Source organism: Gorilla gorilla, chromosome 4 (genome assembly GCF_029281585.2).
Source record: "Gorilla gorilla gorilla isolate KB3781 chromosome 4, NHGRI_mGorGor1-v2.1_pri, whole genome shotgun sequence".
NCBI lineage: Eukaryota > Metazoa > Chordata > Mammalia > Primates > Hominidae > Gorilla > Gorilla gorilla.
Window position 1 is genome coordinate 118,510,565 of NC_073228.2, and position 15,379 is coordinate 118,525,943.

Sequence of the window (15,379 nt, forward strand, 5' to 3'; positions counted from 1 at the left end):
ACTCAGGCCTACTAGAAAGACCCCACCGTGTTGTGCTTGAAGGTTATCCCAGTGGTAGCCCTTCCTGAAGCTTCACTGGCCTACCTTTTCACTACCTTTTCAAGTTATCCTTCAGCTGGGCCCTTCCAGCCCCTGGGCCTGAAGTCTCTGGGATTAACCGCAAGCGAAGTGAAAACTGCATGCATTCAGGGAAAAGCAAGACCTGTTGAAGTTAGACATTACTGTATTAAAAATCAACCCAGTACTTAAAGGTATACAACAATGATTTAGTATTGCCCATGGTGTTGAGGGTCGTTGGACTCAGCTCTGTGATTCCTCTGCTTCACATTGTGTAGCTGAAGACATTCGTGTGGATGTATTCAACTAGGGGCTCAACTGGGACTGGACTTATCATTATCCATATAAGGTAACCACTTATCATTAAGTGGTAACCACTTATCATTATCCATATAATATCCATTAACCACTTACCATTAACCACATCACATGGCCTCTCATCATTCTAGTCTAGTCTGGACTTCATCACAGCACTGCAACTGGGCACCAACAGAAGGTAAGTGGGATCTTCTAGTTGTTGCAAGGCCTCTGCTCAGAAATCCCAAAATATCACCTGTGATGCATTCCATTGGTCAAGACAAGTTACCAGGACAGCCCAGATTTCACTCTTGGTGGGAGAAGCAGTGTGGACCTAGAGGCAGGAGGGTTGTGGGTAGCTGTATTTGGAGACCAACTACCACAACACCCAAGACTTCACATTCTACAGCTTTGGTTGGTGGGAAACAGACAAAACTCAATACCATTCCTGGCAAAGAGGGCCCTATCTGAGGCACATTCAAAACTTGACCCTTTTTATCTAGACCAATGTAATCCTTTACACACATGAAGGAAAATCATTACAAACCTCTCCTGGGTCCAGTTGAAACAGGCAAAATGAGCACCTAAATCATTCTAAACTCATTTTTTTAGGAGATAACTGTTATAATTTATCCTGGATTAATATTAAGTCCCTTTATGGAAAAATTGGGCTCCCTGACTACTCAGTAAATTATAAATTAAACTTTTAATTCTGTTCATGCTTTAATTCCTCACTAATACTCTTCATAGGAAGTAAGCAAGCATCCTCCTTACCAACAGCCCAACTGACCTCTGAGGCTGGATTTACCATATCCAGAGAAGAAAACCTAAATATGTATTTAACATTGTAATCACCTTCTCTTAAAGGAGCCAGCTCATATTTTTTCTGCACTCACCATTTGAAGCATAAGAGAGAGATGAGTGGGCTAGGCAACTGCCTACGTAGTACACTTTGTGGGATGCTAAAAGGAGACCCTGCCCAAAAATAATCTTCACAGCTGCCATGACATGAGGCCTGAAATTCCACCACTCTTTTTATTCACTTATGATCCTGACTCTTCTGGGATTCAAAGACAGAATGCAAAGATCCCAAGATATGGGAACACATGGGGTTGTCATCATCCATTAGCTTCCTGGCCCAGGGTAAAGAGCTAAGCCAGGGATTTTGGACAATGAGGCACAATCAGGCAGGGTTGAGGGCCTGTGGCTTGGTATATTCCTGAAGGCCAGAAAGGCAGATGTGTATCCCATAGTCTTCTGTATGTGTTTGGAGATGGGAGCACTCCAAGAGAGGGACACAGAAACAAGGCATGCCCCTCCAATTTCACAATGCCCTGAAGGGTGTTTGTTGGGGTGGAGGAAAGAGAAGGGGCACTATAGGAAAGGGAGTGAGTGAAGGGCCAAAGGATACATTCTGAGTACATTCTCCAAAACGTGGGATTTAAAAACGCTTCAAAAGCGAACATTGTGTCATCACAATGGTTAAGACCAGGATGAAAAGGCATAAAAGCAGCAGGTGCATAAAGAGAGTTAAAAGGGGAATTTTCAAATTAAGTTTTACCCACCATGAAAGGTGCTGAAAAGATTGTAAACCAAAATAGCTAACGTTTATATTACACTTCCTATGAGTCAGGTTATGTTTTAAGAACTTTTTCATATATTAGTTTATCACATAGTCTGTGATACAGGTGCTCTTACTCCCATTTTAGAGATAGGGAAACTGGGGTTAGGAAAGTAGACTGAGTTGTTTATGGCCCCACAGCAGATATGTGGTAAAGCCAGGACTTGAACTCAGGCAATCTGACAGCTGGAATTCAGAGCCTTTTACTCTTTATCATTACACTGTGATGCTTTCCAGGGACCACTGCTTACGCAAATGCTTATGAATGCAGAGAACATGCTAAAAGAATAAGAAACTGCTTTGCAGTACTGGCTTCTTGGAAGGGAAATTTTGAGTCCAGAGTTAGTTACTGTATATTGAATACTACTGGTGTTAGAATTTTTATTGTGTGTGCCTTACATTTATAAAACAAGAAGTGGGATTTAAATAATATATTTCCTTCAAAACCAACATATGGAGACTATTTTTCTAATGTTTATTCAAAGTGACCCAAACTGTACAGTTAATCAGGCAGTAATGAGAAACTTCCCCAAAAACAGATCTCCATCTCTGAGAAGCACTGTTTCTTCGCTCATTTTCTGAAACCAAAGGCTCAGTCAAGCTGCCTGAAGCCTGGACATACTTACGGCACCCCAGAGCACCTCAGGAGGTGGGGTTCTGACCACTCTTACCATACCCACAAGATCAGCTGGCCTTGCTGCAAAAGCCAGAATGATGTACCACTGCAGAATCCAAGGGCCAGCTCTGAAAATACCTCTATTTCTTTGTTAGATATTTGCTTAATGTCAGAGATAATTATTAATGACAAATAATGATAAATGCCAGAGATAATGATTAATCTACATCTATCTATGCTCTCTAGTACTCCCTTCCCTTTCCTCCCCCAGCCAACCTCATCAGCATACACATTTTCCTCCTTGAATGGCAAGGAGTTAAGGGCAGCATTTTGCTCAGGTTAGAGAAGAATTCAACACTGTAAGTAAAATCACTTTCACAGATTGCCACCATTCAATCTTGCCACTTAGACTAATTTAATAGAAATTGGAATTAGGTTGTAACCAGAAAGCCAAATAAGACAAATATGCTATCATAAATCTCTATCACTAAATGGTTAATACTTGCAAGCACTAAGTCAGAAGATTAGGAGGCTTGTTTACTGAGAGGAAACCGATATCCAGTATTTAAATCCAGTGAGAGAATTTCCTGCCCTATATTATGGCTTTGAGTAAATGGAAGTGAGTCATAGATTAGGGATGAGAAAAGTACAGTTTTCAAAAGGTAACACTAAAGATGTAATTTATACAGAGTAGTAAAAGCATCTCCATCTCCTGTGTATTCTAGTCCCCCTAGTGGTTCTCAACCCTGCACAGTACCATGCTTCTCCCACTAACAGCCAATTGGAAATACATGATAAAATTTCTTTAATGGTCATGATGACTGAGAGGCACTACTGGCATTTAATGAACCAGTGACTTTAAATGTCCTGTAATGTGCCATAGAAGGGTCCTGCACAATGGAGAATTTTCCTGATATATCACGAAGACCATCCCTATCGCATAACATATTAGGCATCTGTAACACCTTAACTCAGAGCCTCTAGTCTCCAAAACTGCAGATCTATTTACCTAGAATGACCAAATTAACTCTCTTTGTTGGAAAGTTATGGTTTCCTCCTCATTTTTTAATTAAGAGGAAAGACTATAATTCAACTATATTTTGTCCAATTGAAAGGGATGAAAGAGATTTCTTAAGTGATAAGCATATCTGACGGACAGAGAACAATAGAAGAAAAATTCTCGTTAAACACCGGTAAGTCCCTGTGGAATTCTGTGACACAAGGGGACATCAAGTGACTGGATTTGGAAAAGAGGTAGTGGATGAAAGGAAACAAAGACATCACCCAAAGTAGGTACCATATGTCCTTTCTTCCCTTCTTGATTTTCTCTGCCAATAGTTATTCTGTGACCACTATCTGCAGGCATTGTGTGAGGCACTGTGAAACAAAGATGAGCAGTAAGTGACATAGTTTCTACTCTCATGGTGTATGTATCCTATTGAGGGAGACTAAGAATAAAATCACACAAATTTTAAGCAGATGGATGAGGACCATTGATTCATCCATGGTTGCCAGTCACATTACCCCTAGATACAAGCAGCACCAAGTAATTATTTCTCATACCATATAATTCCTGAGTTTCATCATCAACAAGTTAGTTAGACCAGTTACAAAACTTTTACAGACTCATTTTTTCCTAAGCATGCAAATCAAATGTACATTGCTTTGGATAGCATTGTAGACTCTTAAGTGGTTGGGGCAAAACCTTGTAGATTTTTCAGAACAGTAAGGGCACTTGAACATGACTTGTTGCAGCTCAGTATGAGTCACCAGGAAGGAGTAACCCTATTTCCAAATACAGTCTGAATGACCCTCTCCCACAAGAGGCCACAGAGCTGTGAACCACACAGGTGGTCTTGAGATTCCTTGTGGGGCTTTTAAGAGCACTCATTGTCATTAATTCTGCAGGTGCTTAGAGAATGCAAATTCTAGCCCTTGTTACATGTAAAAGCCCAAGAATATAAAGATGAGTAAGAAACAGCCCCTTCCTTCAGGGGGCTCAGGCTGGAGAAGAAAGTACAATCATACAATATGATAAATGCATAGGCACGTGATGCCCAGGTCTCATGGAACCCCAGAGGAAGGGATTATTTACTCCTCCATCATGTTCTGAGATAACTGTCTGGTTCCAAAGGAGAATGACTGGAGATGGAGAGCTTCATTTTCAGCCTTAGCTGATATACACGTTTCACGTGATTTGCTTTGGATAGCTATCTCTACACCAAAAGGTCTGGCTTTTTGTTGAGTCTGGATTCTCCAGAAGGTTTCTTGTCCAAGCCTGAGGATGAAGTGCTATTTTAATAGTAAGATTTAACTCAATTCACTCAATGAGGAGTCTGGAGAATTCTGTGCACATACATGAAGATGATGGTGACCTCTCTCCATACCTTATCAACACTGCCTCCACTTCCAGCATCCTCCACCCCAGCTAACACACACTCATCCATTGCTCAGTGTAGCTGCTGCTACACAAAAGTGAGAAGGGGAGTAAGAACACAGTCCACTCCCTCCACCCTTGAGTTTGCCCAGAAACAACTTAGTGTGTATATCCAGGCAACCAGTACTCAATCTACCAGTTCTCTTGAGGTCAAACTAAAGAACGCTTACTGTCTCCCAAGCCTAGAGAGGCTGCTTTGTTTACTTTTCAGGATTAGTCTCTATCTGGAAGCAGTATGAAGTCATAGCAAAGGCATCCTTTGGTTGTAGGAGGAAAAATCTGAAGAGCTACAGGTTCCATTGGGGATAGAGCAGGAAGAATCCAAAAGAGTAAGCTCCATCCCCAGAAATCACATATGTAAGTGGTGAAAATGAGAAACAGTAAGAGATCTGACTTTTTTTTTTTGAGACAGAGTCTCGCTCTGTCACCCAGGCTGGAGTGCAGTGGTGCAATCTCGGCTCGCTGCAAGCTCCGCCTCCCGGGTTCATGCCATTCTTCTGCCTCAGCCTCCCAAGTAGCTGAGACTACAAGCACCCACCACCAGGCCCGGCTAATTTTTTTTGTGTGTGTATTTTTAGTAGAGACGGGGTTTCACTGTGTTAGCCAGGATGATCTCCATCTACTGACCTCGTGATCCGCCCGCCTCAGCCTTCCAAAGTGCTGGGATTACAGGCACGATCCACCACACCCGGCGGAGATCTGACTTTTCTTTAGAGACTCAGGCTTTGTTCCTCACTTCTCCCACTGTCAGCTCCTTGTTTAAATATCTGACAGTTGCTGCTTGGGGAGGCAAATGTAGGTTGGTTCCACCTGGAAGAAGAGCCACATAAGGCAGCAGTGGGCATCACTCAGGCAAAGAGCAGTATTTCACTACCACCCCATGCTGAAACAGCTCATCTGTTTCTGCCAAAATTTTCCAAAATAATTTCCTCTGAAGCTGAAAATGCCTCTGTCTTATTTCAGCCCATTTATCCCAACTGTTACGAAAGGCGTCAAGCATGGGAGTTAGAATGATATAAGTGTTTTCTTTAAAAAATTAATACTTTTTCTTTATCCATTCTATCATTGATGGACATTTGGGTGGGTTCCAAGTCTTTGCTATTGTGAACAGTGCACAATAAACATACATGTGCATGTGTCTTTATAGCAGCATGATTTATGACCCTTTGGGTATATACCCAGTAATGGGATTGCTGGGTCAAATGGTATTTCTGGTTCTTGATCCTTGAGGAATCACCACACTGTCTTCCACAACGGTTGAACTAATTTACACTCACCAACATTGTAAAAGTGTTCCTATTTCTCCACATCCTCTCCAGGATCTGTTGTTTTCTGACTTTTTAATGATTGCCATTCTAACTGGAGTGAGATGGTATCTCATTACACATGGACACAGGGAGGGGAACATCACACACCAGGACCTGTTGGGGGCTGGAGCGCTGGGGGGCTGTGGCGCTGTGGGGGGATAGCACTAGGAGAAATACCTAATGTAGATGAGTTGACGGGTGCAGCAAACCACCATGGCACGTTTATATCTATGTAACAAACCTGCAAGTTCTGCACATGTATCCCAGAATGTAAAGTATAACAAAAAAATTTAATACAGCATGTCATCCCAAAGGATTTAGTGACATTAACACACAATATACATGAAGACTATCATGAGGAAGATATTTATATATAAAGTACACCCCCACAAACTTCTGAACAGAGAATTATGCAGCTTTTAACAAAGGGTACCTACAAAATAAGGCAGCTGAAGTAGGGAATCGAAAGGTGGTGATAATGATTCTTGGAAAGTAGGGCTCCAGGTGGCATTATTAGAAACCAAGAATGCAGCATTCAGTGTTGAATGATGTCCTTTCTGTCCTGGCTTCCTCCCGGTCCACTTTTCTGTATGATATCCTGGCTCTTATCTTCTTGCTTAACGTCAGCGCAGCCACTGCTGGTTGGTGAAAGTCATCCCCAGCTCTCATGGAGCAGCACAGAAAAACTGACCCAGCAGAAATGAGATTTGTGGGGAAAAGGACAACTTCCCCATAATCAGGGAGGTATAAGGTTAGTATTAATGGTGTTAGTATTATGACTTAGGGGGCTTAAGAAAGGTATACGTTAAGAACTCACTCTATACTCTGGTGGGGCTAAGATTACCATGGTCAGAGACCTGGAGCAATAAAGCAGAAGCTCACCCTGCTGTCATCCCAGGGGATAGGAATTCCGTGTGGCCCCTCCTCATGCTCAGATCAAAGACTTGGGAACTTTATCCCAGAGTTTCTGCCCTCTCAACTCCATCCAGCTCCCTCTGCCCATCCCATGGCCTCTCAGACACTCATGAAGTAGACTGTTCCAAGAACCTCCCACCTTGACCCCTTTAATCTCATCTCCACATCTCCATCAGTGGTCTTCGACAAAATCAAATCTAATCTCGTCATTCTGTTGCTAAAACTTACTTAATGAGTTTGTATCACTAGATAGAAAATAACGACTTTCTATCTAGAGACGGTAAAATCTAAACTCATTCGTTTGGCATCCAAGGACTCTGACAACTCACACAGTCTACTTTTCATCATTATCCCCACATTCCAATATCATAGCCCTTTTCCCATCCCAGCAAACTTCATGCTGCAAGCACTCCAAACTACTCACCCTTACCCAGAGAAGATCTGTGCTTCTGCGCTTTTATATACACCAATGCCTTCCCCTAAGACACTCTTTTGCACCATCTGCATCTAGAATTCTCTTTCAAATGTCAATTTGTCTGAAATCCTTGGGCAGAAATTTTAATTCCCTTTGTAGTTGACTAATTCTTTGTGCATGCCTGTCTTCTTTACAAATGAATAGGGAATTTAGAGCATTCCTCATATCCCAGTACTGTACTAGATGCTGAGAACACAATAATGACTAGACAAATAAGAATCCCAGCTCCCATTCTCATGGAGCCTACATGGAAGATGCACAGGTCTTGAGTGTAAGCACTATTAAAAGTACTACAGTGGACAGGCACATGGGATTTGAGAAAAAGTAGTAGGTGTAACTGACTTAGGGAGGTCAGCAAAGGCTTTTCTAAATTAGAGATTTTTAAGTTGAGATCTGATGAGAAAACTAGGCAAAAGGGGACAGGAGTTGTATTCTGGGGTCTTTACACCCATTTTATTCCTTGGACTATGTGTTTTTCTTCAGCAACAGACATACAATAATTCAGAATAGGCATTTAGAAGTTTCAAAAGTAATTTGACAGAGTAATTTTATATCTCTTGAATCTAATAAAAAGTAAGGCTTGTATTTTGTGTGTCTTTTACTCATTTTATTTTTCTAGTATTTCATTTTTATCGTACTTATAAAAGTATCAGTCTGTGATAGATTAGACATTTAAAAAACCAACTGGTCTTTTATTTATTTTGAGACAGAGTTTCACTCTGTCGCCCAGGCTAGAGAGCAGTGGCGCGTTCTTGCCTCACTGCAACTTCCTCCTCCCAGGTTCAAGAAATTCTCCTGCCTCAGCCTCCTGAGTAGTTGGGATTACAGGCACACATCACCTCGCCCAGCTAATTTTTTGTATTTTTAGTAGAGATGGGGTTTTGCCATGTTGGCCAGGCCGGTCTCGAATTCCTGACTTCAGATGATCCACATGCCTTGGCCTCCCAAAATGCTGGGATTACAGGCATGAGCCACCATGCCTGGCCTTACAAATGGTCTTTTACCACAGATAGTCTGAGAAGCAATGGCCCAGTCAGGAAGAAAACGTGTAAAGAGCTTGCGTTGGGACAAGCCACAGTTGCACCAGAAGGAGACACAGTGGAAATGAGCTAAGGCAGGCATGTGGATTCTGAGAATATTTGCTTACAGATAACGACCAAGGTGGTGATTATTTTTGTAACCAAGTAGGGAGACAGGATGGAACCTGAGCAGAAAAGAAGATGAACAAGGACCCAGCACTGATGACCATCAGTATGTAATGGCCTTTAGAGTAAGATGAGCCTCTAAGAGCAAAAAAAGGAGTAGAAGCCAGAGGTTGGGTGACAAGAGGAAGTGTTGAGCCTGAGAAGCCAAAAGAAGAAAGGGTATCAAGGGGGTAGAGTGGCCTGCAGTGATGCATGAAAGCATGGGGACAAGCTGATTGCAAGTGTCACCTCGATAAAAAGACATAAAGGTCTTTGCTTTGGTACAAGCAATTTGGTGGAGAGGTGGTGGCAATCTGGAAAGAGTTAATGAGTGAGGAAGTTGAGAAAAGGAAGACAATAGCAGTAAAAAGAGATGTGTTCGCTGGAGGTGGGTGTGTGTGGACGCAAGAGTTTTTTGGTGTCAATCATTGTATTTTTATTTTAATGAGAGAAATTTGAGCATTTTAAGAAAATACACTAACCCTTGTTGAGAAGGAAAGGTTGAATACCGAAGACAGAGAAAAATACAATAGTTTTTTTTCTGAGAAAGTGAGTGAGGTTGTTATCTGAAGTATAAATACGTAAAATGAGCTTAATCCCCAATAGTTTTCTTGAAACAACGGACTATAAAATCTAAGCCAGCAAAGGAGGAAGGAAAGAAAGGAGAGATGGATGGGAAGACTAGATGCGTCAAAAGACTGAGATTGTTGTGAGTCTAAAGAACAGTCACTGTGAAAAAGGATGAAGGAGTTAGCTAAGAGGAGAGGGCATTACAGTCAGAGAGGCAAATCTTTGGTTTAATGATTTTTGTTTAAAGAAAATATATGCCACTTTATCTTTCTTTTTTTTTAGATATTCTATATTTCTTCAATCTTCATTTTGAAGACTTTCATTTCTTCAAGACTAGAGAGAGGAATCTCTCTGAATTCTTTCTTACTTTCTAGAAGGATTCCCAGTCTAAGCTATGTCAGTCTTTTCCTTTGCTTCTATTCCTTTGTTGACATAGTCGTAAGTGTGGCATGGTTCACTTGCTCTTATTTGCTATGTCTGTGCATAGATGCTGTGCTGCTTCCCTCTGGATAGCTCCCTCCAGCCAGCTACTGCTGAAGAAGAGGGAGAGGAAGAGTGAGGAGGATGACCTGGGGCCATTCCAGCTTCAGTTTGAGTTTGTTTCCAACACTCAGCTAAACTGGATGTGTCTTGTATCACAAGCCACACACCACCTCAGTGTTCAGACTTTGTGGTGTCAGGAAGACTCACACTGAAGCCCTTTAAGGCCCAGAAACTCTGTCAATCAATGCTGCTGCGCCTTCTCACCCTGCTCACCTAACGCAATCCGCTTGCCTAGAAGGCCAGCCATAAACAATCCTACCTACCCCGCCTTGTTGTAATGTGGAATGAAGCATCTCTGGGGACACTTCTCTTTGGACTCCTAGATCTCATCCATCTAATCGAAGCATCATTAGATGGGCCTTTAAGAATTACGACACTTATGGCTGGGCGTGGTGGCTCACGCCTGTGATCCCAGTACTTTGCAAGCCAAGGCGGATGGATCACGAGGTCAAGACATTGAGACCATCCTGGCCAATATGGTGAACTCCGTCTCTACTAAAAATACAAAAATTAGCTGGGCGTGGTGGCGCACGCCTGTAGTCCCAGCTACTCAGGAGGCTGAGGCAGGAGAATCGCTTGAACCCGGGAGGCAGAGGTTGCAGTGAGCCCAGATGGTGCCTCTGTGCTGCAGCCTGGTGACAGAGCCAGATTCCATCTCCAAAAAAAAAAGAATTATGACACTTTCTGAGCAGGGATCACAAACCAGCAATCCACAGATATAATCCATCTGGCAGATATTATTTTGTTTGGCCCACACAGTTTTTGAAAGATAGCAACACTTCATATAAAAATCCATCTTTTGAGTCCAGACGCGATGGTTCACACCTGTAATCCCAGCACTTTGGGAGGCCAATGACGGCGGATCACCTGAGGTTAGGAGTTTGAGACCAGCCTGACCAACGTGGAGAAACCCCGTCTCTACTAAAAATGCAAAATTAGCCGGGTGTGGTGGCACGTGCCTGTAATCCCAGCCACTCAGGAGGTTGAGGCAGGAAAATTGCTTGAACCTGGGAGGCAGAGGTTGCAGTGAGCTAAGATTGTGCCATTGCATTCCAGCCTGGGCAATAAGAGCGAAACTATGTCTCAAAAAAAAAAAAAAAAAAAAATCGTTTCAACTTCTTTTTTAAAAATCAGATGATCTGGCAATCCTCAGTGGCAATTTTTCTGCATGGCAAAAATTACCTGGATGTGAGCTATGGCTGTCCTCTTTAGATGGGCTTACCATTTACTTGTCACTCCCTATTCCAAACTGCCTTAAATTCTGGCCCTGTGAGCATGTCCTGGTCACCCGGCCCCAGTGTTAGAGGAGCTATGTAGTATTGCCCTGCTAACCTTTCCCTGAGTTCATGTTTCAGTCTGTTTGAGAGATAATTTTTACAGTTTTTGTTTTGGGTTTGTGACTGTGCTTTTCACTTTACTTTTCTATTGAGGTGGATTTTTTCTCTATTTTTTGTTATTTTAATTTTTAGGGTTAGCTTTTTTTTTTCTTTTTTTTTTGAGACAGAGCCTTGCTCTGTCACCCAGGCTGGAGTGAAGTGGTGCCATCTTGGCTCACTGCAACCTTCACCTTAGGGTCAACTTTTCTATTTGTTATTCCTCTTATTTAGGGTATTTAAAGGGAGAGTAATAAAATATAGTGTATATAATAACAATTACATATATTATAATATATAATTCCTTATAAAAGCCTGAAGTCTTTATCTTTTTGCTATTTTCTATTTCAAAAACAGAATTATCAAAACAGATAGCAAGATGTTTGCATATCAAAAATAATGAAATTGTTGATAAAGTGCTATAAGCCCTCCAAATGACGTTAGCATAATATCACAAACAAGAAATAAGTAGTGGTCTATGTATTAACAGAAGAATCAAGTAACAGACCAAAAGGAACTTTCAGCAAACTTTTGGTTCATTTTTCTTTGATTTCCATGGAAATCTAGATATGCAAAGAAAATGTAAATAGATTCCTTTCAGAAACATTTAAACATAGCATCAAAGGTGAAGGAATTTATAGAGAGTTCACTCTGAGCTGCAGATAATCCATGGATAGACTTCAAGATGTATGACAATCCCCTGCGCATTTGTAATGCTATGCAAGTGGATTTAAACATTTTGGGTGGGATAGAATCTGTATTTTCTCCGAGTTCAACTCTATCCCTTTCCCCTAGCATCAGGGTGCAAGTCCCCTCAGCAGTGGCCCTGCCTCCATTCTGTCTCCTTTACAGACTCTTTGTTAAATAGAATCAGCTAAAGTTCATCCATTCAAAACCTTCCAATGGCTTCCCATTGCACTTAGAATCAAATCCAAACCCCTATCGTTACCTTCAAGGTCCTACAGAGGCAACCACTGCCCTCTCTCCTTTTTTTGAGTCTTCTCCCATTTTTGCTCCCTTCCTCACTATGCACCATCTGCACTAACCTCTCCTTTCTGTTCCCGAACAAGCCTTGTTTGCTCTGGCCCTAAGGCCTTCTCACTTGTTGTTTGTAATGCCTCTCCCCCAGCTCTTCGCAGGCTGGCTCCTCCTGTCATTTGGCTCTCAGCTCAAGTGTCACTGTGCCACAGAAGCCTTCCCTGTTCACCTGATATAAAGTGCCCTCTGCACTATCCAGTGCAGTATTCTTTCTTATGTTTTTCATGTCACTCATTACCATCTGATACCTTCTTGCTCATTTACTTGTCTGTCTCTCTCTAGCAATATTGTTTCCTTGAAAACAGAGACCATGTGTTTCATTTTCACTATTATATCCCCAGCTCATTGACTGAAGGACTGAATTTTACAGGTGACTTACGTGGGACTTAGAGAAAAAGTTCCATGCAAAGTCCCAAACTGCCTTGTCAGAGGCAGATATTTTCACGTAATCCACACCTCCTGAAATCACTTCAGAAACTTCTTCATAATCCTTTAGTTCAGTAAAAGAGAAATTCTACTAAGAATAGTTAGACTGTAATGGAAAGGTAAAGATAGATACTGTGTGCCAAATTTAATGTTGTTGATCTTAATGAGATTTTTATTGTGTAAGACCGTACCACATCATAATATATGTTCATATTTGGCAATGACGTCTTTTCAAAGCAAAAGCACTTGGATTTTAAAGGCTGCCCACTGATTGAATTAAATTTAATACGAATTATTTAGGAGTAGTCTAATCAACAGATAGTCATTCAATTTTAGTACATTTACCATTATAACTGAATGCAGTATTTGTTAGCTGCATTTGTAGAAGCAGTATTTTTGATTAAAGAAATGGCATGCAGTCCTGTTATTTAGCATCCACATGGTTCTTCAATTACTTAAGTAAATTCATAATATAGCAATATGAATGCTATTAAAATTAAATATATATGATTTATTTGACTTCCTAAGAAGTTAAATTGCCAGAGTTCAGATTTCCTTTCTCAGACTCCAACAAATAAGCAATTAAATGCCAGGGTTGCTAATTGAGAAAATTACTCCTGAATGACTCCAAGGCCAGATGAATCCCTGTGAGCTGCTGATATGAATCTTCCCTTAGACAAAAACTCAGAGCAGTCTTCAAAGCTGAGAACTATGGTGTGGTAACTCACACAAGTATACAGGGGGAAAAACAACCAAATAAAGTAAATGTTTGAAATAAACATCCTCTCCAAATCCTTTACATCAGATTAATCCTCTCTTTTCCGGGTAATCCCAGCCTTGCCGATGCTTCTGTAACAGAATCCCTTTCAGATTAGGTACTACATTATTTGGTTTATACTTCACATCTTCTCCACAACTGAAATGCAAACTCTGTGAACATAGAATCCAATATCCTGTATTATTTCATAATGAAAAAGTCTAGGCATAATAGTGAGCACTTACTATGTTGCTAATTCTGGCAATCTATTGTCTTCGTTCCTACCCATCATTGCATAGGCCACATCTCATATGAAGATAAAATTTCAATGCAAATGCTTTTGACAAACTTGCCAAAGCTTGATTAATGATTGCTTACTCATAATATTCAGGTAAAATGTTAAAAAATGCTAGTTTATGAACTATATTTATAACAACTATCATTCTTATAATAATGATTCTTATACTCCTTTACTCCGATGGAATTGGAATTTAAACTCTTCTGCTTGCCATGATGTTAGTTAACATATCATATATAAGTACAAGAAAGCCTGGGAAGTCACATAAGAAAAGCCCAAAAGAAATCTCTTCTGCAAATTATAAGTCAGCCAGCAGGATTCCCCAGCCAGAAAGCAAGAACGGAAGTATATTTTATATATATCTCAGAACCTGAGAGTCTGTTCTTTTTCTTCTTTTACTCTCTAGTCAAAATTCAACATTTCAAAGCAGTTGGGTATAACAAAGAGAATCCAAAAGAATTGCGTATCCACTTCCCTACCTCTTTTTTCAGTGAGTCCAGTGTGGAGGAGAGTGAAATGAGAATTTCTTTATTCGTTAAAAAAAAAAAAAAAGTCTTTCAGAGCTCCTAGCAGGTGCAGTTAACTGTGGCTGGTACCTGCTGCTGGTTGATCACTTTCCCTGCAGCACAAGAGAGGGGGAAGAGAAGGGGATACCTGATCAGATAGTTTTCCTCTGACTTCTGAAGTATCTGTCCTGGGAAGGCAGAGGTTCAAGGTCACACCATTTGAGGCAACCCAGGAAGAGGCTGTCTCAGCAGCTTTCTTGTAAAGTATAGAGATAATATTACCAAAAGACACAAAATCCCCCAGGAGCACAGTTAACCTGAAGGAGCAGTTCAAGTATTTTGCTTTGGGTTGGATTTAATGTATGGAAGTGTTCAGGCCACATTTTGAACTGAAGAGTTTTGAAAGGCCCAGTTGCTTCCCTCCCCCAACACATCTCCTTAGACAATAAATTTAAATTGTCTATGCTATAGTTACCTTTTGTTTGATATGTTACTTCCTAGGAAGTCCATGTTAACATACAACTGCAACCCAGATGTTAGATGAGAATCCTCTCCATTCCAGCTCTCCTTAAGCCTGGCTGGGACTGGCTTTAATGCGGCTGGAAGAAAGGTAATAATTTATTAAAGATTTCTGCTAATACTCAAAGAGTTTGGGGGTCCTTCTGGGCTCATCTGCTCCATGGTGACTGGCTGAACCTCCTCCCCTCTAGCTTTGGCTTTTGTATGACCCTCGACCTTGTAAAATTTTACTCACACGCCCATACACAATCCATTCACCAAGCACTTTGGGGGTTCAGCCAACTTTCATGTGAAGATTTGGGTGACATCATAGAGCACAGAGCCTTCTGTTAGATTCTCTCCAATCCTGTTCTTTCCTCCCACCACCTTCACTTCTTTCTGTCTCTTTCAGAACAAAAAAAGTGGTTTCTCTTTGCTTAGTCATAGCTATCTTCTGAGCA

General features: G+C 41.1%; 1 long non-coding RNA gene across 2 annotated transcripts in view; it reads right to left on the bottom strand.

The window, feature by feature from the left end:
- The window catches only part of LOC129533671 (uncharacterized), a 192,832-nt gene extending 177,725 nt beyond the window's left edge, over positions 1 to 15,107 (bottom strand). The window contains exons 1-3 of one of the 2 annotated variants that reach the window (XR_008679984.2): positions 14,896 to 15,107; positions 14,394 to 14,533; positions 6,736 to 7,060 (exon numbers count right to left, since the gene is read on the bottom strand). This is a non-coding gene — a long non-coding RNA (uncharacterized lncRNA). Of the gene's footprint in view, positions 1 to 6,735; positions 7,061 to 14,393; positions 14,534 to 14,895 lie in introns of those variants that run through there. The other variant, XR_010133918.1, reaches the window with a different exon arrangement.
- Positions 15,108 to 15,379: the final 272 nt, after the last annotated feature.